Genomic DNA, 27,679 nt, shown 5'->3' with positions numbered 1-27,679 from the left:
GATGATGTGATAGTTAGAGGGTACTAGAATGTCAATGAGTGGGGAGGAAGATTCTGTTAACCAGGTTTCGGTGAATATGGTCAGGTCGAGGTCAAGTGCGATAATGAGGTCGGCTATGTCAGATGCGTGTCTAGGGGCAGATCTACAATTAAGTAGAGTGCATTTGAGCCACAGGGTGATGAGGGAGGTGGAGGGGTCCAGAGTGAGGGTGACTTTTTAAAGATTATTAGAGATGGTACCTCTATTATTTTGTGTAGGGGGCCTGTGAGGGTTGGAGTGGATAGTAGGGATGGGAAGGTGTGTGGTGGCTGTGTGGGCCATGGGAGCGGTATCATAGGAGTGTAGGAGGGCACGTATGTCGTACCGTGTAAGTGGATTGATGCTTCGAATAGGGCGGGTGGAAGAATTATGGGCAGGAATTGAGGTCCAATAAGGAGGGTTGTGTTTGTGTGAGCGTGTAGGTTTGGGGGTGGGCTTACAGGATAAGAGGGTATTAGGTGGTGAGGGGTGCCTAGGTTGATTCGAAAACAGCTCTTTGAAAGTTTGTAGCTCATCTTTAATTTGGAGATGGGTGGACATAATCTTGTACAGCGAGAAGTTAGGAACGGTAGTGGTGGGGGTGGTAGAGTATGGTATAAGTTGAGGAGATTTGGCTTGGTTCGGTGTGAGAACTGATGAGGGTGTGGCGAGAGAATGGAGAGGAAGTGGGTAGAGTGTTGGGTATGTGTTAGGCGTGGGTGTAGAGGAGGTTGGGGTGGGTGGTGGAGGAAGAGGAGGTGTGAAAGGTGTTTCAGTAGTGGGTGCGTGAGTGACTACAATGATGGAGCGGGGGGAAGGATGTGTCGTTATGAGGCAGTGCCAAGGTAGGGGGAGGGTGTTATGGGAAGCGGGGGGACTAGATGTGAGAGGAGGCGGGGTGGTGATGGAGGAGGGGGGCTAGAGGTGGGAGGGGATGTGGTCGTTTTGGGGGAAATGATAGATTGGTTAGGGGGTGAGTTAGCGGTTACATTAATGTGGGTAGGAAGTAAGTAATGCTTAGGTGAAGATAGGAGATGTGTGTTGTAGAGTGGGGTAGAAGGGTTGTGGGAGGCGTGCGGCTCAAGGCATCTAGAAGACAAGGGGGTTGGGCGTTGGGGGTGGGAGGGTGGGGTAATGAGTAGGTGATGAAATGGTTTGGAAGTTAGGAGTTGGGGTCAGTTGGGAAGGAGTAAGTGGATTGGATACATGCTCCTTAATATTGGGAAATATGTTATTGAATAGGTTAAGACTACGATTGGTGGACTGAGTGAGAATAGTACTGTTATTGTAGATAGTGATGGTTGCTGTCGCTTGGAAGAGTTGTGATGGTGCAATGGAAATCAGTAGACCATGTGCAGACTTCCTTGTGGAGGAAACTGTTAGTAGGGTAAGGAGGGCTTTCCTCCATTGCGCTCTGCGTTTAGTGTAGAAAATGATGTTGGTGGTCGTGACCCCATTTTGAAGTGAAAAATAAGGGTCTGCAAAAGGGGTTTCTGGGTGGGATTTCAGAAAGTTGTGTTTGAAATGTTTGGCAGATTTTTTAGTGAGCTTGGGGGGGTAATTGATTTTGTAGGTGTGGGTGCCTGAGAGTTCCATGGTGAGAATTGTGGTGTAGGTGAGGTGAATGTGTAGTACTGTAGAATGAGGTGCTGAAGTGATGAGTGTAGGAGGGGAAGTAGCAGCTGAAGAGAATGTGATTAGAATGCCTGAAGTGGGACTAGTCTAAGATGGCCGACACCTTAGGCAAGATAGAGAGTGGCTGTGTAGTCCTTTGTCTGTTTCCACAAATTGTGCGAGGAGGAGTTGTCCTGTCTCACTTTCTCTATCTCTCATGGGATGAGGAGATAAGTCCTGTTTCCATTATGATGAATAGGTTAGGAATTGTGAGAGGAGGGGAGTAGTCCTGTTTCAGTTTCTCTTAAACTCATGGAGATGAGGAGATGAGTCCTTTTTCCATTAGATGGATAGGTCGTGGAGGTGGGGAGTCAAGTCCAATTACTGTTTTGATGATCCCAGTAAGAAAATGTTTTTACCAGGACTTAGTGATGGTCAGTGGCTGGGGGAGGTGATTTGCTAAAAGTGATTTATGACCACAGCCATTTTGAGTCATGGTTCTCCTGGGGACGATTAAAAAATGTGAAGAGGAGATGAACAAAAATAGGAGAGGCAGAAAAAGAGTAAATAATAATAAAAATAAAAATAAAACCAAACAGTACCTTTATGAGGAAAGCTCTGTCATCTCGAAGGTCGATTAAAAAGTAGCAAGCACAAGTTGTGTCAAGCTTGCGACAGATTTTGTGATAAAGGTAAAAAAAATAGGGCCCAAAGGAATGTGGAGACAGCGCCGTTATGAACAAACAGACTTTTCTTGGGGGGGCGGAGCAATGTAGAGCGAGCGCTGCCCTCCCGTCTTTCCCGCGTCATCGAGTAGGCTCTGCACCCTACGTCCCCAGTCGAGATGGAAAAAACTTTGCAGGGAAGGATCCCAGCTCCCGTGGCCCAGACACTCACCTCGGACAGTGGTGAGACACGCAAACTTGCTCCAAAACAGAGCGCTGAGGGACGAGTCCGCAGGAAACCACGCTCGGGACTCAGTGCAACTCCCGATGGCTCCGACGGTGGATGTGAGCTCCGGGGATACTGGGACCTGCAGTCCAGGCGATCCCATGGCCTCCTCCGGGCCCCGCTTGCAGTGGTGAGGAGAACCCAGTCGACCCAGGCGTCAGGCCAAGCACGTGAAAGGATCCAGGCGTCGGGTCGGGAGCGGACTCCGAAGCGGGTGAGGGGATCCAGGCGTCGGGTCAGGAGCAGACTCCGCAGCAGCGGGTGAGGGGATCCAGGTGTCGGGTCGGGAGCAGACTCCGCAGCAGTGGGTGAGGTGATCCAGGTGTTGGGTCGGGAGCATACTAGTGATCAGGCGACTCCTTGCCCTCTACTCCACTGCACCCCAGAGCCCGCAGGGGCGAAGGACCTGAGAACATGTAGCCTCGGGCCGAGGTGAGCATATAGCCTCGAACCGGGGGCCTCCAGGGGAGATTCGCTGCAGATCGGCTGGCGCAGGCGAGGTCACAACGAGCCAACCTGCGGGGGTGAGGTCCAGCTGCTCAATCCTCAGGTGGCGCACCCTCAGTCGTACGAACCAGGTAAGTGCTAACATTGACGGATGTTTCGATTTCCTGATGTTCCAATAATCCAGATACTCATGGGGTATCACAATCCGGTCGAAGGCTGGCACTAAACAGGATATTCCCAGAATGGGGATCCCAGCATGAGGAGCTGCTGCGAGGAGCTGCTACCAGTCTGCCATCTTGAGCCAACTTTAGCTCAGCCCTGGGTAGATGTGGCTTAAAAAAAGTCAGGCTTAAAGTAACAAGTGTAAATAATTCAGAACCACACCATATGCTACACCACTTTCCTCACGGACTTGATGTCATGCATAAGCTTTGGTAGTCATAACAGGGTCCTTCACTGATATTACTTTCTGCTCCTTCAAGTAAAACGGTCCCAGTTACCTGTCAAGATGAAGGACAGGTCTCTATATACATAACCACATAGGGGCCACTTTACATATGTAGATAGCACAAACCAGGTGATGGATCAGCCTCTATGATTCCATATGAGTAAGCGGATGGCTCTAGGCATTGTGTTATCATGGATTTGCACTAATTTCATTCAGGCTTTTCTGTCAATCAAGTTATCACGTTACCAGGGCTCTTTAGAAGGATATTGCCAAAGATGTAAATAAATCATGGAGCTATCATCATCGTTATGACTTAAGTCATTTCCTGCATTTACAATTGTAGTTCAGAACACATGTAGAATTCCTTAGTATTTTCTTTCACTAAAGGGGTCAAATTGTCCATAACTTTTTATTCCAGTCTCTGCTGATATAGATACCCAAGTACTTTAAGTGGATTTGCATCCTTCAAAATGTTACTCCCTCTTATGATGCCACTGTCATGACTCTGTTTGTCAGTATGATAATGCATTTAGATCAATTCATACTATGTTACTAGAACTGGGTAAAGGCAGATCTTTAGTACATGAGTGCTGACAGTAAGATTTAAGCGTTTGCTATTGTGATTAAAATATCATTTCAATAAAGCAATTCTTTTTGTTCAAAATGCCATGTATATCTTTATTCTGTTGAATTCACTGCAGATAATGGCTTCATAATAGGCAGACACAAAAGAGGTGACTGGGCCAACCTTTAGAATATCTCCCCTGGGACCACTTTCTAACCCCGCTTCACAGCTTATGGAATTTATCTCCCACATGTTATCTCAGCCAGGAATTTTATATTTCTTGGCTATTTTAACATATACAGTGAAAATTCTAATAATCTAGAGGCGGCTACCCTTCTGACAAATGTTTCCACACGCAACCTAACTAGAATAAATGATGAGCCCACTCATAAGGCAGTAGACACGTTGGATATAATTTTAAATAACTCCCCAACATTTCTTACCGTGCAACGTACCCCTTGACATGGTCAGATCATTCCATGATCGAGTTCCGTATTAACGGTTCAAAGGCACAGACAGTCCCCAAACACTACCCTAAAAAAAGTTATAGACAATGGCATAAATTTACACCCTCACATTTTCAAGTTGCTTTATCCCTCCACAAATCTCTGAAACTGATAATGTAGAGGAGCGCCAAGCCTCCTTCAATACCAGCCTGCTATCCACTATGGACAGATTAGCTCCCTTGAAACAGTGCCCCACAACCATTAAACGCCGCCAGACGCCGTGGTATTCTGCCACCCTTCAGCTCGAAAAAAATCAGTGTAAAAAACTTGAACGTCAGTGGTGTCGCTCACATAACACACAAGATAAAGAAAGATTCAAGTATGCACTGACACAGTACCACAAAAACCTGCAAAACGCTCTCAAAATGCACATAGTATCCCAACTTGAACAAGCAGGGAGCACGTTGAGAACTCTCTAACAGATTTAAAAAACATTCATCAACCCCAAGGCCTGTGACATTGAAGCTGCCCCATCCCAAACACTGTGCGACAATATAGCAAGTCATCTAACCCAGAAAATCTATATGATTTACAATAAAATCAACTCGGCTAAGGGCTCGCAGATTGGTTTTAAGTGTGACCTACCTCCGGCTATTACCATTTCACACACTTTGGAGAGTTTCCTGATACTTACACCAGAGGAGACTGAAGCTCTATTAGAAATTGTAAAATCAGGGTCCCCATTGGATCTCATTCCTGCTAAAACAGCCGCCACACAATCTAAACAACGAGCCGGCCCCATCTGCTCTATCCTAAACAGCTCCATGAAGGAAGGCAGTCTCCCACTGGAATAGAAAGCAGCACAGATTCTCCCAATTAGGAAAAACTCTAAAATCCCCACAGAAGATGTAACCAACTACCGCCCCATTTTCTTACTTCCCTTACATAGCAAACTCTTGGAAAAACACATTAATAAACACTTGTCCGATTTTGTTGAATCCTCAAACTGCTTGGACTCTTCTGAATCTGGATTCCGACCCAGATATAGTACAGAGTCTGTGTTGGTGGCAGTTACCGACAACATCAGGATGCTGTTGGATGACGGTCAATCAGTACTCGTGGTGCTGCTTGACCTATCCGCAGCATTCAATACCATCCCCCCAGACTCTTCTTAGTAGACTGGGAGACATATGCCTCAAAGGGAATGCCTTGAAGTGGATTGCCACAGGGCTCATGTTTGAGCCCTAGCTTGTTGAACATTTATATTACTCCTTTGGCAAGACTATTGAGGAATTTGGGATTTATCCCTATATCCTATGCTGATGACACCCAACTTCTACTCTCCTTTGATCAAACCAATTCCAACATTCAGACCACTTTTTCCTATGAAGACTATCGTGGATTGGATGAAAGAAATTTTTCTTCAGCTCAATGCAGCAAAGTCAGAGATTATGCTGTTCGGTGAAGCAACAGTGAAGTGGTCCCCTAGCTGGTGGCCAGAGGAACTAGGTTCTGCCCCATTTCCAAAACAGGTGGTAAATAACTCTGGAGTTCGATTAGACCACAAACTCACATTGGGAGAGCATACCACCTCCACCGCTGCAGCATGTTTCCATAGCCTTGACCTACTCAGAAAAGTTTTCCCTTTCCTGCAACTATCTACACAGAAAACCTTTATTCAGGCATTAGTTCTAAGTTCTAAGCTGACTATTGCAACGCTCTGCTGATTTCAGCCAATTAAAGCTCCATAAGCAAATTGCAGGTTGTCCCGAACACTGCGACCCGCCTGGTGACCAATGCCCCCCCAGAACCGCATCGCTCCCTCTCCTTCAAAAACTGCACTGGTTACCAATGCGAATGAGGATTAAATTTTAAATCGATTGTAGGCAAATCATTAAACAACCGAGGCCCCAGTTACATAAACAAGAGATTAATTAACTATATGCCTTCCAGACCTCTTCGCTCTGAAGCTAAAGCACTGCTCCAAGTCCAGCGTTTCAAAAAAACCCGTTTAGATGGCAAAGCCTTTTACCATCTGGCCCCATACTACTGGAATGAACTCTCCATTCACCTGCATCAATGCACGGACTATCTGGCATTCAGAAAGTTGCTGAAAACCTCACTGTTCTGATTGTCCCTCCTAGGTTAATTATGGCGGTCTTAGCGTGGAGATACCCTGATGGGGTGATTTGGGCGCTCTGTAAGTAAATATAAATAAAAAATAAAACCTTGTCTAATGTATTTCTTTACTGGGAAAGCCTGAGGTAGAAATCTTCTATAGTTTCTTTAAGTAGAGGGAGGGTGCAGTATAAATAAAAAGAACCATATCAATGAAATCAGGCCTGTGAGCAGCTGGCCTGGTATACGACCAGTCCAGACAACCCTTATGGTGATTTACGAGGTCTTAGACAGATTTAGAAAGCTAAGTTGTAGCTCTGGAGAGCAGCCTTCAGGCTTAGTCCGGAAGGAGTGCAAAGCAGCTGGTTTTACCAGAATGCAATCTTATAGTATAGATTAAGTGAAAAAAACCACACCAAGTATTTATAAAAATGTGTATTGATTATATAATACTCTCTAGTATGTTCCAACTCGGAGATAAATACAATGCACACAGTACTTTAACAAAGAAACACAGTAAATAGCACAAAATACACAGGGGACTCCTGGGGGGGAGCCAAACCATATACTAAGAAAGTGGTATAAGAAGCACGACTCAAATCAAGACAGGGTCGAGAGGACGTAGAAGTGATGGGGACCTAAGGATCCACCCAAAGAGAGTCAGGCGGGGACCCCACGAAGAGCATGTGCAGTGCGGAAACACAACCGATTGCTCCATACAACTATATGTGCAAGGGGCGGTTGGATTTTCAAAGTATAAGGACCCTTCCCAGTGGACCCTAAAGACAGGATGTGGAATACAGAAGGTTGGAGAGCCACTCCACCTGTGCATACCCTAGTACCCATGCTACCTACACCAGGGAAGCCGGGTGCATATGTGTGAATTGGTGTCGGAAACCTCAGTCGGCCCAATGGAGGCCTTCAAGACAGTGCTGCTGTGGAAGAAGAAAGAAGTGTTCATGGAATCCGAGGATGGATTCTTGATGAGAGGTACCTGCAAGCAGAGGGGACAGAGTCTATGTTACTCAGGAGTGACCAAGAGACTTGGAAGATGAAGGCCCTCCGATGTCGGGTGTTGCAGGATGGGTGACGAAGACCTTGACTCTGCAGCTGTGAGGACCAGGTGATGCTGAGTAGGACGAAGAGCCATGCACACGCTGTCCCATAAAGGCTGTCGATAGCTATGGGGTTGGTGTCACGCGGGAGCACCAACAAACCTTGGCAAATGCAATCAACACAGGAATAAAAAAAGGAGCAACGTCGGGACCAGCAAGGTCCAGGGGACTCACCAAAAGGAGGAGAGTCAGGGAAGGCCCTGAGAAATCAGGGGAGACCAACATAAACAAGTGTGACCCTCAAATGGACTCACAGGCTGGAGGCACTGGAGTCACGAGAGGACCTCAAGCAGCTCACCAATAGATGAAGACAACGATGCACACCATATGGTGTGGCTGAAGATTCTGGTCACTGGAGTTGCTCGAGCTTAGGGCTATTTGGAGCCCAAGGATCTTATTGGTAGGAAGCCAACAAGCCTTTGCACTTGCAAGTTGGACACAGTGCACAGTGGTTTAGGTATTGCAACCCCGACAAGGGATACTGGCCTCAAACTTGGTGAGAGGGCAGGGCAGGCCTGGGAAGCTGTGAAAAACTACCACCTGTCTTGCAGAGCACAAGGAGTCTGGAGGAGCTTAGGATCTGCAGAGCAGTCAAATTAGTTACGGGGCCTGTGAATGCAGGGTGGTGACTCCTTCACTCCAAGGGAGATTTCTTCTAGTGTCTTAAATGCTTCATACACCTTGGAAGGCTCCTGCATGATGCATAGGCACAGACAATGCAGCAGCCTGGAAGGGAGATGAAATTAGGCCCAAACGAAGTCCAGTGAAGTCCAGAGTCCTCAGACGGTAGAAGTAGAAGTTGTGAGTGATCTGAATCTTCTACCACGACGAATCTAGGGACCTAAACCCGGGTAAGCCCTTATGTACCCTAGGGAAAGGGTTGGAAAGATTCAGGAGACCCTTCCAGGGTCTGGACTTGTCCATTGTCCAGTTTTGTGCCAGAGCGGGAGCCAATGGCTCCCAGAACTGGTTTGAACTGGACTATGCTCATGGACACCGAGTGTGCCCCTGATGCAGACTTTGTGGCGCTAACAAGCGCACCCACCTGGTCCTAATAGACTAAATCCTGTCTGGGAGGTTGTCATACCTCTCTGTGACAGGATGCCTATTGTTTCACCTGCCTCCTTGAGCTTGGCTCAGCAGCAGGAGGGCAGAAATATGCCTCTGGTTGGCCGCAACCATTTTGTGCGGTGTGGGTCTAGAAGGTTGGCACGAGGAACACTGAGAGCCTAACGGAAGGGCTCTTTCAGTGCTTGGAATCATACCTCTCACACAGTTTACGGTATGTGTATATGATTCCAACACGTTTGATACTAATCATGATAGGATTTTTTGCAGCCGTTTTCGAGATTGTTATTGCGTAATTATGCAGTGCTCCTCTAGATAGTATAAGGCTGCTTCATTGACAACCCGGGAGAATGGACTCCGTAGACTGCAGGGGTGTCTTGCTCATGCAGGGGCACCCTCTCACTTGGAACCAAGCACAGTGACTGTGGATATTGGAAAACTATATCTTAAGTAAGTGGTGGAAGCACCAACTTACACAGGCTGCAAAGACAGACCTGTAGTTTTATTTTATGTGGTCTACCATGGGTGGCATAATACATGCTTCAGTCCATTGGAGACCTCTGATATACCTATACCCTGGGTACATTGGTACTATATACTAGGAACTGTTAAAGGTACCCCTGTATCCAATCTGGGATGTACCTAAGTACTAAAAACAACAATTTAGGGAGAAAGCAGATAGACTGGGGTCTTGATTAGCAGGATCCCAGTTAGACTAGTCAAAAACAGCATCACATTAAGCAAAAAGTGAGGGTAACCATGAAAGCAGATGCTACTTTCCTACACAACTCCCCCCACCCAAACGTAAGGAGATGAGACTAACCTTGCCTAGTGGAGGCTTCATTTTTTAAGTGGAAACATCTGGAGAGTACATCTGTATTGGCATGGTTACTCCCTGGTCTATGTTCCACTGTATAACCATCCCCTGTAGGAAAACAGACCACGTCAAAAGTTTGGGTTTTCACCGTTCATCTGTTTAAGCCATAGGAGGGGCTTATGGTCTGTATGAACAATGAAGTGAGTGCCAAGCAGGTATGGCCTCAGCTTCTTCAGGACCCACACCACAGCAAAGGCTTCCCTCTCTAAAGCTGGCCAACTTTTCTCTCTGGGGGTCAACCTTCTGCTGATAAAAGATACTGATTGATCCTGGCCCTCTGCATTAAGTTGTGACAACACAGCCCCTACCCCCCAACTCAGATGCATCTATTTGGACAATGAATGTTTTACAGTAGTCAGGACTTTGCAGAATGGGAGCAGTGCACATGGCCTGCTTAAGGTCATCAAATGCTTTCTGACAGCTTACTGTCCACTGAACTTTCTTGGGCATTTTCTTTGAGTTAATATCATTCAAAGGATTCACTATGGACCTATATCCTTTGATAAATCTTCTGTATTACCCAGTCAGGCCCGAGAAAGCTCTGACCTGAGTCTGGGTAGTTGGAGCAACCCATTCCATTATGGTCTGGATTTTGCTCTGAAGTGGTTGACCCTGGCCTCCACCTACCAGGTGGCCGAGGTACACAATCTTACTCTGCCCTATCTGGAACTTAGTAGCGTTCATAGTGAGGCCTACTTCCTGCGGAGCCTCCAACACATTCTTCAGGTGGACCAGGTGATTCTCCCAGGTGGAGCTAAAGACAGCTATATCATCTAGATATGCTGCACTACCAGCTTCCAGGCTTGTGAAAACTATATTTGCAAACCTTTGGAATGTGACAGGTGCATTCTTCAAGCCAAAGCTCATTACAATAAATTGATAATGCTCACTAGGATTTACAAATGCAGTTTTTGGTTTGGCATCCTCAGCTAGTCTGATTTGCCAATAGCCAGAAGTAAGGTCAAATGTACATAAGAACTTGGCTGAGGCCAAAGCGTCAATAAGTTCATCTGCCCTTGGATTTGGGTGAGCATCAGTCCTAGTGATTGCATTGACTCCCTTGTAGTCCACACAAAACTTCATCTCTCATTTTCACCCTTTGTGTGAGGTTTGGGCACAAGGACTACTGGGCTTCCCCAAGGGCTATCCGAAAACTCAATCACTCCCAACTCCAGCATCTTTTGGTCCTGATGCAATCTCGACATGGACAGGCTGCCTGTAGATTTTATTCTTGACAGGTATACTCTCACCTGTGTCCAAATCATGGGTACACCAGGTGATTTGACCGGGAGTAAGAGAAAACATATGTCTGTATTGATTGAGGACCTTTCTGCAATCAATCTGCTGTTGATAAGTGAGGCTGCTTGCCAAGGCCACTCCATCCACTGATCCATCATCAGGGTTTTGTGTAACCCTGGGCGTAGCATGCGTAGTGGGGCTACGCGAAGCTACGCAAAGTGGGCGAGAAACTACGCCCACCTACGCACTTCGCGTAGCCCCACTACGCACCGCCTGCCCCCCTCCCCTACATACCTAATTTATGTAAATTCAGAAATAAAAGTAAATAAAAGGCACTTACCTTGTCTGCTGTGTCCCAGGCTCCCTCTGCTCGTTTGCGCCGCCGTCGCCGCCATCTTGGATACCAATGCGCACGTGCGGCCGCCCGCGCATGCGCATTTCTCACGAGAAATGCGCATGCGCGGGCTGCCGCGCATGCACATTGGTATCCAAGATGGCGGTGACGGCGGCGCGAATGAGCAGAGGGAGCCCCGGCACTCAGCGGACAAGGTAAGTGCCTTTTATTTACTTTTATTTCTGAATTTACAAAAATTAGGTCTGTAGGGGAGGGCGGGAGGGAGGCGGATGGAGGGCTACTTCGATACGCCCACTGGGTGGGCGTAGTGTTGCCTGCTACGCCTACTTTGAAAAGGGCGAAGTAGGCAACACTACGCCCACTCCGTGGGCGTAGCACAGTCCTTCGCCCAGGGTTAGTTTTGTGAGAGGAGATCAGGGAGAGGGTTGCTCTCTTCCTCCAGTCCCCCATCAGTTCCCATGAGAAAGCCCATGTCAGTCCTGTCAACGAAAGGTTTTAGCCTGTTCACATAAATTACCCTATGGGGACTTCTGGGAGTGCCAAGGTCTACCAGATAGGTGACCTCACCCTTTTGTTCAAGTATGGTGTGGGGTTCACTCCATTTGTTCGGGAGAGCCCATGTGGCCACGGGATCCAACAACCAACACCCACATCTTCTGGCTTGGCTGTAAACAGTCAGGACAGCCTTTTGGTCATGCCAAGCTTTTTTGAGTTCTTGGCTAGCCTCTATGTTTTTATTTGCCTTCTTTGTGTACTTAGCCATGCAGGAGCGCAGACCAAGTTCATAGTTCACTATGTCCTGTTTGGGAGGTTTGAGAGGTAACTCCCACTCTTCCTTCGCCAGACACAGTGGACCCCTAACTGGATGAACAAACAGAACTTCAAAAGGGCTGTAGCCAACCCTATTCTGAGCGACGTCTCTGGAGGCAAAGAGGTGGCATGGTAGAAGCACATCCCATTTTTGTCAAAGCTTTTCTGGGAGGCCCATGAACATACCTTTTAGGTTGTGTTGAATCTTTCAGTTAACCCATTGTATTGAGGATGGTATGGTGTGGTCAATTTTTAATTCACTCCACACTCTTTCAATATTGCAGTAATATAACTTGACACGCAGTTTGTACCTTTGTTAGTTAAGACCTCGCTAGGGAAGCCTACTCTAGAAAAAATTCCTAAGAGGTACCTGCAAGCAGAGGGGACAGAGTCTATGTCACTCAGGAGTGACCAGGAGACTTGGAAGACAAATTCCCTCCGATGTCGGGTGTTGCAGAATGGGTGACGAGGACCTTGACAATGCAACTGTGAGGACCAGGCAACGCTGAGGAGCCATGCACAAGCTGTCCCATAAAGGATGTCAAGAGCTGATGGGTCATTGTCTGGCGGGAGCACCAACAAGCCTTGGCAAATGCAACCAACACAGGAATCAAAGAAGGAGCAACGTTGGGACCAGCAAGGTCCAGGGGACCCTCCAAAAGCAGGGAAGTCAGGGGAGTCAGGGTAGGTCCCAAGCAATGAGGGGAGCCCATAAAAAAAGTGTGACCCTCAAGTGGACCCAGAGGCTGGAGGCACTGGAGTCACAGCTCACCGAAAGATGCAGGCCAGGATGTGCACGATGCAATGTGGCTGACGATCCTGTTCACTGGAGGTGCTCGAGGTTTGGGCTACTTGGAGCCTGAAGATCTTCTTGGAAGGAAGCCAACAAGCCTTTGCAACTGCAAGTTGGAAGCAGTGCACAGGGGTTCGGTTATTGCAATCTCCACGAAGGACACTGGCCTCAAACTTGGTGAGAGGGCAGGGCAGGCCCCGAAAGCTGTGGAAAACCACACCTGTGCTGCAGAGCCAATGGAGTCTGGAGGTGCTCAGGATCTGCACACTGGTCGACTTAGTTATGGTGACTGCACATGCAGCGGAGTGACTCATTCACTCCAAGGGAGATTTTTTCAAGTGTCTTTGATGCTTCACAGGCCGTGGAAGGTTCCTGTATGATGCACAGGGCACAGCTGCTGCAGCAGACTGGAAGGGAGATGAAGTTAGGCCCAAACGAAGTCCCAGACGGTATAAGTAGAAGTGATGTCTGATCTGAATCTTATCCCATAACAAATCTATGGACCTACACCCATTTAAGCCCTTAAGTACCCTAGGGAAGGTGTTGGCAAGCTTCAGGGGACCCTTCCAGGGGAGGGTCTGGACAGGCAGGAGGTTACTCCCATGCCCTTTGTCCTGTTCCATGCCAAAGCGGGAGCCAACGTCTCCTTGAACTGGTTTGAGCTAGACTATGCATGGGCACGCCCAGTTTGCCCCTCATGCAGACTTTCTGTTGCTGACAACTGCATCCACCAATTCCCAATACACTAAATCTTGTGTTGGAGATGGTCACACCTCCCTGTGACAGAATGCCTATTGTGCTACCTTCCTCTGGTCGAGCTTGGCTCAGCAGCAGGAGGGCAGAAATGTGTCTCTAATCGGCAGCAACCATTTTGTGCAGTCTGGTCCTAGACTGTTGGCACGGGGAACACTGAGATCCTAAGGGAGGGCTCTTTCAGTCCTTCAAATCTTACCTCCCAATGGGGTATAATTCCAACATATTTGATACCAAACATGATAGGATTTTTTGCAGCTGTTTTCAAGAAGGTCTTCACTTAATTACGCAGTACTCCTTTATATAGTATATGGCTGCTTCACTGCCAACCCGGTAGAATGGACTTCATAGGCTGCAGGAGTATCCTGCTCATGCACAGGGCACCCTCTCCTTTAGAATGAAGCACCCTTCCTTCAGGATTGCAAAGGCCTGCTATAGGGGTGACTTATAGGTTTTAAGTGAAGTGACCCTTACATACAGGAAACATACATCTTAAGTAAGTGGTGCAAGCACCAACTTGCAAAGGCTGCAATGGCAGACCTGTAGTTCCATTTTGCATGGTCTCCCATGGGTAGCACAGTGCATGCTTCAGTCCATGAGAGACCTCTGGGGTACCTATGCCCTAGGTACCTTAGTAACATATACTAGAGACTGATAAGAGTATCCCAGTATCCAATCTAGGATGTACCTAATTACTAAACACAACAATTTAGGGAGAAATTAGATAGACCCTGGTTCTGATTAGCAGCATCCCAGTCAGACTAGTCAAAAACAGCATCACATGAAGCAAAATGTGGGTGTAACCATGAAAGCAACCCCTACTTTCCTACAATGCATTAGTCCCATTTTCTCATTAGCCTAAATACATTTCCCCATTCCACACAATGATAGTGTTTTTCAGCATCTAATAGGACTGCTAATTTGTCATCAAGGTTATGCGTTATTGGCCCTCAAAGGTGTAAAAGGGAGTAGAGGTAATTACCAGATAAACAGTGATGGACAAATTGTCTTGTGAAGGAGGTACAGGCAGTGCCTCAGAATGGGGTTAGTAGGGCAGAGGGCAATGGATTAAAAAAAAATACCTTTTCCGCCACCTCTGTACACCACACCTCCATCCTCATCTCTCTGCAATGACAGGATTGAATGCACCCAGGCTCCCGGACTCTCCCAGCCAATCGTGACACTTCATGCAGCGTCATGATTGATCTGAGCTGCCTGCTTGCAGGGCCGGACTGGCCATAACAGGTACCAGGCAATCCCCGGTGCGCCGAACGGGTGGGGGGCGGTTTTGGGTCCCTGGGGGCCGTTTTTGTTACAGGGCCGTTTTTGCAGCATAGCTGCAAAATCGGCCGAAAACCGGCCCTGGCAAAAAGCTCGGCGGCACCCTCAACCTCCCCTGGGGGGGCGCCCGAGCACTTTACCAGGGCCAGTTTTGGTTTCCCGTCTGGCCCTGCCTGTTTGGCCGCTCAGGCAGTGCCTGGGAGCCTGGGCATGTTCTCCACCGGGCTGCGCAACACAGCTAGGTGGAGTACATGCTAAATGCGAATGAATGTTTGGCATTCATATGCACTTAGGGAGGGCAAACCACTCCTCACTCTGAAGGCCGCGAGCCCGGTCCCGTCCCCTCACGCCGCGACTCCAGTTACACACAGAAAAATAAAGTGATAATAACGTCTTGTTATTATCATTTTATTTTGATTTTCTGCACTGCTCAAATATCACTGGGGTGATTCTCCACTGCCTTAGCGGAGGAGTCGCCACTGGATATAGCAAGCTTCATGACTCACTTCAGTCTGTTTCTAGAGTTTAGCGATTAGTTGACATTAGCATCTATCAGAGAGATGGGCCTGTAGTTGACTAATAGTAGTGGATCTTTGCCAGGATTCAGGATTAAGGAGACCGTAGTCCTATTACATTTTGGGATAAGCAACCAATATCCTTGCATACTTTGTAATAAACCCAATTGATGTGTCCTTCACAAAGGAAAATGCAAAGGAAAGTTAAGGCGGGAAGAGGGGAAGAAGGCCCTCTAGTGCATGAAGTGAAACATACTGGAAGAGTGGACTACAAATTATCTTCTGAATTAAAAAATGAAATATTGAACTGAAAGGTAAAAAAGTTGGTTAACAGAATGGATGACGAGGGTATTGGTGTTCAACTTAAGAGTATTGAGATTCAAAGCCAAATGAGTGCTTTGACAAAACAATAACTGGAGATTAATCTAAAGCAAGAGGATCGGAAGAACAGGTCACTCTGCAGTAATTTCTGAATTACCTGCATACCAGAGCACAAACAGGATGGATTTCCAGTCCTCAATATTGCTTAAAGGCCTTAGGAAGAGCCATGTGCTCTCTGACTTCACAGATTCTATATTCGGAAATAATGGCCATTTAGTACTTTTTCAATCTCCAAACAAAATGAAAGACCTCTTGTTATGTTGTTCACTTTTCAAGAATATAGAATCAAAGAGGAAATGTAATCGAAAGGTGATGAGGTTAAGGCATTTATTATAAATAATAAACAAGAAATTCATTTTTTTTTCTAATACGTCCCTAGAAACTACAAAATGAAGATGGGACTTCAAACAACTTCTTACACCTTTACAAATGAGGGCGCTCAGTATTGATGGTACGAGTCAAGTTAAAGTGTTAGTTCTGGGTAAATATACATATTCCCAGTCACAAAAGCACAAGATACCTTGTCAGCTCTTTGAAACCCTCCAAATAGTTCACAAATAAAGTGGCTGGAGGTGCCTTATGTGTGACATATAATGCCAAACAGGGTCCATGGTTCATACTAAGCGGAACTGTCTGAAAAATAAAAAAGGCAGAAAAACATTTGTGAAAGTAGGAACTAAGGTCGCAAGGGGGTAAAGCGAAAAGGCATTCCTAGTGAAGTGATAATGGTGCTGTACAAAGTTTCCAACTCTATACACGCCATATATACATCACTAGAATGTTCACAGAGACACAAATTATGAACATACACTTTGCACATATTTCTTACGTGATACAATGATTAACAAAAACGTTGTTGACATTTCTATTAAAGGGTGCATTAACTGTAGAACTTGAGAATTTACTCACAAGTATGTGTTTAACTTTGTTATTTGAAATATTATTTGCATCTTTCATTTGTAGACTTATATAACATAGATGACCTAGAGTGAATCATTTGATGTATGTTTAATAAAGTGATGGGCATTAATCGCTTAATGTATACGAATTCTAAAAATCCTCCTCACATTATTATGCTTTACTGCTAATACATGACTCATGATTCCTAAACGTGTACTATATTGTCTGAATAACATTTAATGATTTGAATATCAGTTCCAAACCTTACTCACATGACTAGAATGGCATTTCAATTTAATTAACAAACGTTATATGATGTTACATGTGCGTATATTCACACATAGTTCTCAGTCATACTCACCTGTGAGTAATCTGATTATTCACTGAATGCCTTACTTAATAGGAACTAAGCATACTAAAGAACTAAACTTTGTATGGTGCAAACGCATATGAAATATGCACCATTAAAGTGAATGGCTGACTTAACAGAATCATGTTGGCCTGTCTTTCAACATGCTGATTTCATTAATGACTGTATTCTAGTTTCTGCTAACGTGGCTTTTTTGCAGGTATTCGCATGCATTGTTAGTTTAGATTAGATACACTTCTGTACTAAAGATAGACACATATCCTGGGAAGCAGACCTTGACAAAAGCACATTAGAAACAAGAGCACTAATGAAAGGACTGTTCTTTCCTGACCGGGGAGTGAGAAGATGTTGTTACCATGACTAGTGTGAGACCTTTAGACAATGTTGCTGTCTGACATATTTGACCACATGGACAACAGATTATTTAGGAAGGTATGGCCAAGGGAGTGTCACCTGTGAATGTTATGGATTGTAATATACCCTTTACTCTGGCTGAAGGAGGAGAACTGGCCCAGAGCTTTGCGAAGATCTTTGTGGACTGCTTTGCTGTACTCCACTTTCTGCAGGCTCTATGCAGAACTTCTCCTTTGACCCCTTGCAGACCTTTTTCGTGATTCCCCACTACCCATTGAAATGACGTTGAGAGGTTTAGACGTTTATTCTTCCTTTGTCAAACACTTATACTGAAGACTTTTAACCAAGCTTTGAGATACTAACACTTGTCTTACCCAATTTACCTGCCTAGCCGCTGTTTCCTAGATGAAGCTCTTTGATTTCTGAGACTATTAAGATTAACTGAACCATACTTATCTTTTGGACTATGCTTGTGATATTTAGATAACTAGGGGCAGATTTACAATTACTAGCGCATCCCTGCATATCAGCAGGGAGGCGCCAGTAATTGTGCGCCGCAGCTCCGCCACCCATTATGCGCCGCATTTACAATGCAGCTCACCATGGGGCAACAACGGCACAGATGCATGACGCATCTGTGCCGTAAAGGTGACGCATTGCTGGAGTTGCGTCACAAGCGCGACGTAGCTCCAGCAATGCTCGGGGGTGCCCTATTCTTCCAATGCTGCATCAAGCCTTACGCCTGCTTCAAGCAGGCGCAGGGTTTTGACGCAGCATTGGCCTAAAAGTGACTGAGTGAAATCTTGTAGATTTCACCCAGCCACTTTTAGGAGGCGTTCCTGCGCCGGAACGCCCCCCCTGCGCAGGAACGCCTATTTGTGGTGCAAGGCTTTACATCGTGACGCATCTGGGAGATGCGTCACGTCGTAAATACCCCGCACCATGGTGCATCTTTTGCGCCGCCGCTGCGTCACAAAAGTGATGCAACTGCGGCGTAAAAGCGGCGCAAGGGGCTTGTAAATCTGCCCCTCAATGTATAGACTGGAGAACTTAAGTTAGTTTTCGGAACATCAGGTACTGGTGTTATTCTACATCGCTGCCACTGAACTGCTTTTCTGTTTAGTTCTGGTCCGCCTCAATTTCTGTAGGAGGCTTGGACTCCCAGCTGTAATACTGTATATTTTTAACATGATATTTAGAGTGATTTACTTGAATTTGATTACTAGTTTGAAATAAACATTCTTAAACTTGGATACCAATTCCTGGTCCTCATTATGTAGGCAAATGGGTTGCACTATATAATCAGTCCATTGGAGGACCAAATTTAAGTAAAGTGTGGGCCCAGAAAACGCTGGATGAATACCATGGTACAAGGCTGAAAGGGAGCCACTGGCAGCCAAGCGTAGACGTAGCATGGTCCCATACCCAGAGTGGAAGGGGTCATTTGAATGGGCGATGAGAAGTCGACAAGGAAACAGAAGGCCATTTGGGAATATGCAAAATTGATGGAGAAAAGGGACATATATTCATAACAAATCCACTATATGCCTTTTATTTCATTCCTGAAATACAAGGGAAGATCAAATAACAGTGGATAGTTAATATTTCTCATGGCCCTCTGCCTTCCATAAAGGCATAGCTGTTCCTGGAAGGACAGGGGTCAATACTGTTGCACCTTTTTCTGGGACTGATAAATGGCACTGGTATGGGGTTAACTTACAATTTGCAATAAGCAATATATGTTTACATGTTTGTGATGCCACATACAAGATGATCTGAAGCATGTTTATAAATGTTTGTTGGAGCTAACATCTATAGGAGAAGAGATAATACTGGGGTGAGTCCACTGTGTAGTGTTAGAGATGTAAAACTCCTCAAATTTGAAGAAGGGACCAACCAAGTCCAGAACCTTAAAGCAATCTGATATCTTTAAAAAACTGCTGAGTTTGATGGATTTTAGATGTGAGAAAAGCTTCGTTGATCCTGCAAACTACTCTGTAACAGGGAACACTTTTTAACAGGGATGCACTGCAGAGAAAAGAAATAGCATCATATGCAATAACAAAACAAACATGCTAAGACGAAATATGAATGAGAATAAAATCTTCATTCGAATTAAAACAGCAGGCATTCCTGTTTCTAAACAAGGGACAAGTGTCACTGGGGAAAATTCCAAAACTGTAGCTAAAAAATTAGATTTAAAACAGGTATTTGTGAACTCATTCATGTCAGAGCAACAACTGTATAAAGAAGAAGGCTATGCGACAGAAATAGATGTATGATCTGCCAGGAAGCGGAAAGATATAATGGAAACTATCAGTGTGCAAACATTCCATTAGGGGAATCTTTTTGAATCATGATCAAAAACTATTATAAGTGTGCCAGATTGTGTCTAATTCCCAGATTCCCAGACCGGGATGTCTTGAGGCAAACAAATTAATACCAACCTTTATGGTGAAGGAAATGGAGCAAGTGATAACCACTCTGTTGCTGGCAATGCATAAAATGACGATGGACTACCTCTACATTTTTAAAGACTGTTTCAAAGGAATTAACTAGCCTGCTGGTTCAGATGTATACTCATCATGTGTTGGGTTGAGTTTACAGCTCTGTATGCATCTATTTCACTCTTAAAAAGTGATTATAAAATTCAGTCAAAGGTAATGACTCATAGGTAAGCTTCACAAGTGAGTACTAGTGCATTATGGCCAAAATGTATTAACCACAAACTAGCATGTAGGTGCAAACACCCACTACCTAGCAGAAGTTGTTAATTTGTATTTCAGTAAAGTAAGTTTCTTTTAAAAGACCAACCTCTTTAATATCACTATATGCAGAGAAGCCATTTGACCTCACGGGTTGGGAATATTTATTGCAAATTCTCAATAGGATGGTTTTACATTCCACCTCATAAAGTTACTACAGTCTCTGTTTTTCAGGGGGGTTTCAGCACAGCACGACCTTACAAGAGCGAGCAGGATGGCTTGAGGTGTCAAAGTCAACTGTGAGTGTAATTACCCTCAGCTTTAGAAGAAGGTTGTATGGTTGTTTAAAAGCCGGTGCATGATTCCCATGACAATGATTCAGTTATTCAACTTGTGGTTAATTGCTCATCCCTGCTACCTTCATGATACTTTTTTCAGCAAGATATATACCATCTTCTCCACGGTTCTAATAACATTTTCGAACACATTGTATCAAACATATAAGATCCACTAGTCCTTGCAGAATTCATACAGTGAGGTCATAGAAGACAACTCCCTTGAGCTTCATTGATGATAAATGTATGGAAACAAATCAAAATGACTATTAATATAAAATGTTCTTGCATAAATCAAGGCTTGGTAGGATATTTGGGACATGATTAAGAATTCAAGCATGTACATTGATATGCCTATTTATGTAAAAACTATCCTTAGAAAAATAAAGATATTTTAAGGAATCGGTCAATGGTGTCATTTATTTATCGAAATTAAGGCTAAGCCATTGGAACTAATATTTTAAAAAGGGCAAAGAGAAGTTGATATCATGATTCTCATGTATCAATAGTCAGAAATCTATATGCTCACATTTTCATCACTCTGGATCCAAAGTTATTCTATTAGGAGGCGTCTAAGATATAGCAACTGTTCCATACCAGACCCTGAAAACTATATGCATAGGAATGCTATTGGCTCATGCTGCAATAACTCACTAGTGGGAATCACAACAATTACCTAAATAAATCCAATGGCTAGATAAAATAGTCAGGACAAGAAAATATAGCACCGTATACATTGGAAACTGAGAGGTTAGGATAAGAGGTTTTATATTGCCTGACCACTATGGCTATTTAAGCTTAGGGCTCAGGGCATCTCAGACCGGGTGTCAAGGGTAAGGGCAAAGACGAGAAGGGCAGACCCTGTTTAGGCCTGTTCTGGACTGGTTTGGTCTAGGGCCAGAAATGCTGCCCTTGCTTCCATTCACCAGCAAGCACCTTAGCACATCCACATCCACAAACATGTTAACACACTCACAACAGTAACCAAAAAGCACCACAAACCACTTATGCACACCTCTACTCACACTATTACACAACAGCACCTTCACTCACATAAAAAACACCACTCTATCCAACACCACTAACAAATCCACACATCACCAACTTCCACACTATACGTAATTATATCCCTTCCAAATACACACACCCTGCTTATACAGACCTCTTTCTGTGACAACCAAACCTATGCTCAGCCTTCCATCATTTTATCTACCATTATGCTCTGCCTCTTTTTACCAAATAAACACAAACACCCAATCCTTACATTCCATTCTGCGACACATGTTACTTCTTCCAGCGATCCAATCCAACACAAGTACTCTTACCTCCTGTCCATCCCCTTTCATACACCACATACATCCTTTTTCATTGCCGTTCTCTTCTGCATCTCCATAATTGCCCTGCTGGGATGGAATTCGGTCCTCCAGCATTCACCCTTCAAAAACAGGAGGGCCCTGACTGCCGATGATTGAAAAGCATCCACTGACTCCTGCAAAGCAGAACACGTGTGGGCATGCCCAGGCAAAGCCTGGTTCAAGTGCAGGCCTGTCTGCACCCATCTGCGGCTGATTGTGGCTGGGCTGGGCTACCCCCCTTAGTCCCTCATCTAACCCCTTCATAAGTGAAACTTGATGACTATGGCCCCATTTCTGTGAGTAATCATTTATTCTGAATGCAAAGCAACGGGGGAAAGATAAGATGTTGAGCAATGTAAAGGCCCTGTGAAAAAATCTAAATCTACTAAACGACATGCAGCTGAGAACTGCACCTTGACAGAAATCAATGATATTTTAATCAAGGATGTTGAGGTGACGCTGACCCAGGGCAAAACATGTTTGGAAAGGAAAGGCTCCAAATCTAGGACAACTGATATTTTTTTTAATTTGGCTTTTAGCCTGTTGAAGATATCTCAGTGGCTACCTCAACTGCTCTAGTTTGTGAAACTTAGCGTCTCACTCTGTAGTCCAACCCACCACCATTATGAGTCCATCCTCTGGGACCGAGCTGCTGAATACGGAACCAGCACCCACAATTAACATCACATGTTCTAATGTTTTGCCCAATTGTCTGACCCGACTCATGAACCTGCCGTTAAGATTTTACAAACAACATCTCTGATCGATAAGACTACATCAGCTGCATTCTCGTCAGGCAACTGGGAAGACATTGTCTCTCTGGTTGGCTCGTTATTGGATAACATATTCGATTTGAAGACTGCCCTACTGACAAGAAATCAAATGGTTCAAGAGTTGATTGAAATGAAGGCTACCCTCAATGAAGCACTCACAAGAAATAATATTGACCCTAGTGTATCATGCCAATGCAGCTATTTAAGAGGAAAGAATCCTACTCAACCATGGCCAGGCCAGACAAAGATCCAAGGGGTTGGCAGTGCACACCATTGTTTGAGTCTCTTGTATCCATTTGCAATATTAGACTTTCTGTTGCGTGCAGCTTGGACAGCGTGATGCCCTGGTATCACGCAGGAGAATACTTCAGTGAAGATGGAGGGGGGATTCCCAGCGTTATGAGCAGTGATCATGAAATATTATCAATAATTACTCGGTTTCAACAAATATAGTTCCTTGTAGTCCAAAGTTTTATTGTAGTCTTCTTTATTTTGTGCTTTAAATCACTTGTGCAGCATGTTTATTTTTACAACTTCTCATGGCCAGGTATACTTATCCGAGCCTTTTTCTTGACACGTTTAGAATAAACATAAACCAACTTCATTAGCGAAATAGCTGTTACCCAATGCATTTCGGGCTCTAATCATGAGCCCTTCCTCAGGGGTTCACTAAAATCGAAAAAAAAACATCATAATTAATAAGTGGCCTCAAACCGCCCAGTTCAACATACCTGTTGATGTTATATAATCTACATTACTGGCGACTCCGCATCAACTTTAAGAAGCACTTTCCCGCTACGCGCAATGCGCTGTCACTATCTCGCTTCAAAGGCCCAACATTTAAACCTCCTAACTTTAATGTACTGCTGTAAACCTTCCTCTACTGTGTCCGACCTTCAAAATGTCTCCCATCTTCCCACCAACGGATTTCTCTGAACCGTAACCCCGGTCTAAACACCCCGGCTTCATACTGCATACACTCGTACCTTCGCGTCTTGTAATCAAGTAAATCTCGTCCAGATGGTTCCTTTTCCCCGTGTGTAACGGGGTGCCCCCGACTTTGATGCCCGTTAGGGGAACCGGACCTGAGCTATCCCATGGGGCTCATAGAAAACCCTCCATCACCCCCTCTTGTCTCCCTCAGCAGATGGACTACCGAGGGTCTGAATCAGAGACTGCACCATGCCGGGAAGGTGAAAGAGACTGGCCCTTTAACTTTCAGGCTGAGGACGAGTGGGCGGGGTTCCAGGACGACGGAACGCCGTCAAATGCGGAAGCACAGGGAGACGAGGTGTGCTTGTACACCCGGAGCGGAGAGGAGGAGAAAGATCGGCGAAAGAAGGAAGCGAGTAGGAGAGAGGAGTTTCAGACTGGAGAAGCGGTCCTGTCACCGGAGGAGACGCCTGGAGGCCACCGGTACCACGAGCCGCCCAGCCACTCACCCGGGGGAGGTGTGTGGCTTGCCCAGGTGCGTAGCAAGATCAGGGGCTGGGTGGGACGGAAGGGCGGTCCCGTTGTACAATAGCGGTTTCCCCTTGTCCCGGTTTCCCTACCCTGAGCACCCCCGTCCCCTCACTTGTACAAAGAGTCGGAGCACGGGTCGGGCAAACTCCTCACTCCCTTTCCTTGATTTTAAGTCTGTGTAGGAAAATCACCTCACGTACTGCATTTCTTTTGTTTTCTCTACGGTCCCGTGTGTGGAGGTGCCAAGACGGACCAGGAGGATACCCAGCCCCGACTAAGCCAGACCAGCTATCGGAGGACTCTGTCAGTCGAGCCCCATAGTAGGAGAAGCACCAGAAGCCGGTCTCCCCGCCGAACCACTCTTAACAGAAAGACTTGTTCTGATTATTTGTTGGAATCATTAAAACCCGTAGTAACCAGAACCCGGCTGTTGCCCTTCACTTCTGTCCCCGCAAACCCCGTTCCCGCAAGTGTTACACCGTGCTAACAGACTGTCTTTAAATTGATACTCAAGGTTTAACCCCTCCCTCCAGCTGCAAACTGCGCCTATCACGGTCATTCTGTGTGAATCTAGTGAGCCCTGAAAACTACAAGACCCACAATCCCCCTCAGCGCAATGTTTCGAGGTTTCAACAAACACTTGCCTTTGACATAAATTATTAAAAGCGATACAACTATACCCCGCCCACCCTGTGGATGTGAATCACTGTGCTTCAACAACAATTAATATTAATGCAGTTGCCCATTATGGTAAAAAAAGGTAAACATTGTCAACTAATGGATCCCATAGTATAGAACTCCAAGCTTTGGAAAGAATAAACGGCTAAAAGCAGCACTCCTGATGTGATTCCGATTGAGAAGCGATAGTTGCACGAGTTCATCAAAATCATTATAGTCCGTTTCGAATGTAGTTTCACTTGGGTGCATCTTGCAGTAGGGCAAATAAGTACAACATTCAAGGGGTTTGCAGTGCACACCTTGTTTGAGTCTCTTGTATCCATTTGCAATATTAGACTTTCTGTTGCATGCAGCTTGGACAGCGTGATGCCCTGGTATCACGCAGGAGAATACTTCAGTGATGATGGAGGGGGGATTCCCTCCAGGTCCAGTGCACAGCGTTATGAGCAGTGATCATGAAATAATATCAATAATTACTCGGTTTCAACAAAATAGTTCCTGGTAGTCCAAAGTTTTATTGTAGTCTTCTTTATTTTGTACTTTAAATCACTCGTGCAGCATGTTTATTTTTACAACTTCTCATGTCCAGATATGCCCATCTGAGTCTTTTTCTGGACACGTTTAGAATAAACATAAACCAACTTCATTAGCGAAATAGCTGTTACCCAATGCATTTCGGGCTCTAATCATGAGCCCTTCCTCAGGGGTTCACTAAAATCGAAAAAAAACCATCATAATTAATAAGTTGCCTCAAACCGCTCAGTTCAACATACCTGTTGATGTTATATAATCTACATTACTGGCGACTCCGCATCAACTTTAAGAAGCACTTTCCCGCTAGGCGCAATGCGCTGTCACTATCTCGCTTCAAAGGCCCAACATTTAAACCTCCTAACTTTAATGTACTGCTGTAAACCCTCCTCTACTGTGTCCGACCTTCAAAATGTCTCCCATCTTCCCACCAACGGATTTCTCTGAACCGTAACCCCGGTCTAAACACCCCGGCTTCATACTGCATGCACTCGTACCTTCGCGTCTTGTAATCAAGTAAATCTCGTCCAGATGGTTCCTTTTCCCCGTGCTAACAGACTACCTTTAAATTGATACTCAAGGTTTAATCCCTCCCTCCAGCTGCAAATTGCGCCTATCACAGTCATTCTGTGTGGATCTAGTGAGCCCTGAAAACTACAAGACCCACAATCCCCCTCAGCGCAATGTTTCGAGGTTTCAACAAACACTTGCCTATGACATAAATTATTAAAAGCGATACAACTATACTCCGCCCACCCTGTGGATGTGAATCGCTGTGCTTCAACAACAATTAATATTAATGCAGTTGCCCATTATGGTAAAAAAAGGTAAACATTGTCAACTAATAGATCCCATAGTATAGAACTCCAAGTGTTGGAAAGAATAAACGGCTAAAAGCAGCACTCCTGATGTGATTCTGATTGAGAAGCGATAGTTGCACGAGTTCATCAAAATCATTATAGTCCGTTTCGAATGTAGTTTCACTTGGGTGCATCTTGCAGTAGGGCAAATAAGTACAACATTCAAGGGGTTTGCAGTGCACACCATTGTTTGAGTCTCTTGTATCCATTTGCAATATTAGACTTTCTGTTGCGTGCAGCTTGGACAGCGAGATGCCCTGGTATTACGCAGGAGAATACTTCAGTGAAGATGTAGGGGGATTCCCTCCAGGTCCAATGCACAGCGTTATGAGCAGTGATCATGAAATAATATCAATAATTACTCGGTTTCAACAAAATAGTTCCTGGTAGTCCAAAGTTTTATTGTAGTCTTCTTTATTTTGTGCTTTAAATCACTTGTGCAGCATGTTTATTTTTACAACTTCTCATGGCCAGATATGCCCATCCGAGCTTTTTTCTTGACACGTTTAGAATAAACATAAACCAACTTCATTAGCGAAATAGCTGTTACCCAATGCATTTCGGGCTATAATCATGAGCCCTTCCTCAGGGGTTCACTAAAATCGAAAAAAACCATCATAATTAATAAGTGGCCTCAAACCGCCCAGTTCAACATACCTGTTGATGTTATATAATCTACATTACTGGCGACTCCGCATCAACTTTAAGAAGCACTTTCCCGCTACGCGCAATGCGCTGTCACTATCTCGCTTCAAAGGCCCAACATTTAAACCTCCTAACTTTAATGTACTGCTGTAAACCTTCCTCTACTGTGTCCGACCTTCAAAATGTCTCCCATCTTCCCACCAACGGATTTCTCTGAACCGTAACCCCGGTCTAAACACCCCGGCTTCATACTGCATGCACTCGTACCTTCGCGTCTTGTAATCAAATAAATCTCGTCCAGATGGTTCCTTTTCCCCATGCTAACAGACTGCCTTTAAATTGATACTCAAGGTTTAACCCCTCCCTCCAGCTGCAAACTGCGCCTATCACGGTCATTCTGTGTGAATCTAGTGAGCCCTGAAAACTACAAGACCCACAATCCCCCTCAGCGCAATGTTTCGAGGTTTCAACAAACACTTGCCTTTGACATAAATTATTAAAAGCGATACAACTATACCCCGCCCACCCTGTGGATGTGAATCACTGTGCTTCAACAACAATTAATATTAATGCAGTTGCCCATTATGGTAAAAAAGGTAAACATTGTCAACTAATAGATCCCATAGTATAGAACTCCAAGTGTGGAAAGAATAAACGGCTAAAAGCAGCACTCCTGATGGGATTCTGATTGAGAAGCGATAGTTGCACGAGTTCATCAAAATCATTATAGTCCGTTTCGAATGTAGTTTCACTTGGGTGCATCTTGCAGTAGGGCAAATAAGTACAACATTCAAGGGGTTTGCAGTGCACATCATTGTTTGAGTCTCTTGTATCCATTTGCAATATTGGACTTTCTGTTGCGTGCAGCTTGGACAGCGTGATGCCCTGGTATCACGCAGGAGAATACTTCAGTGA

The sequence above is a fragment of the Lissotriton helveticus genome, chromosome 3_1, assembly GCF_964261635.1.
Source record: "Lissotriton helveticus chromosome 3_1, aLisHel1.1, whole genome shotgun sequence".
Lineage (NCBI taxonomy): Eukaryota > Metazoa > Chordata > Amphibia > Caudata > Salamandridae > Lissotriton > Lissotriton helveticus.
Note: the sequence above shows the minus strand (reverse complement) of the source record.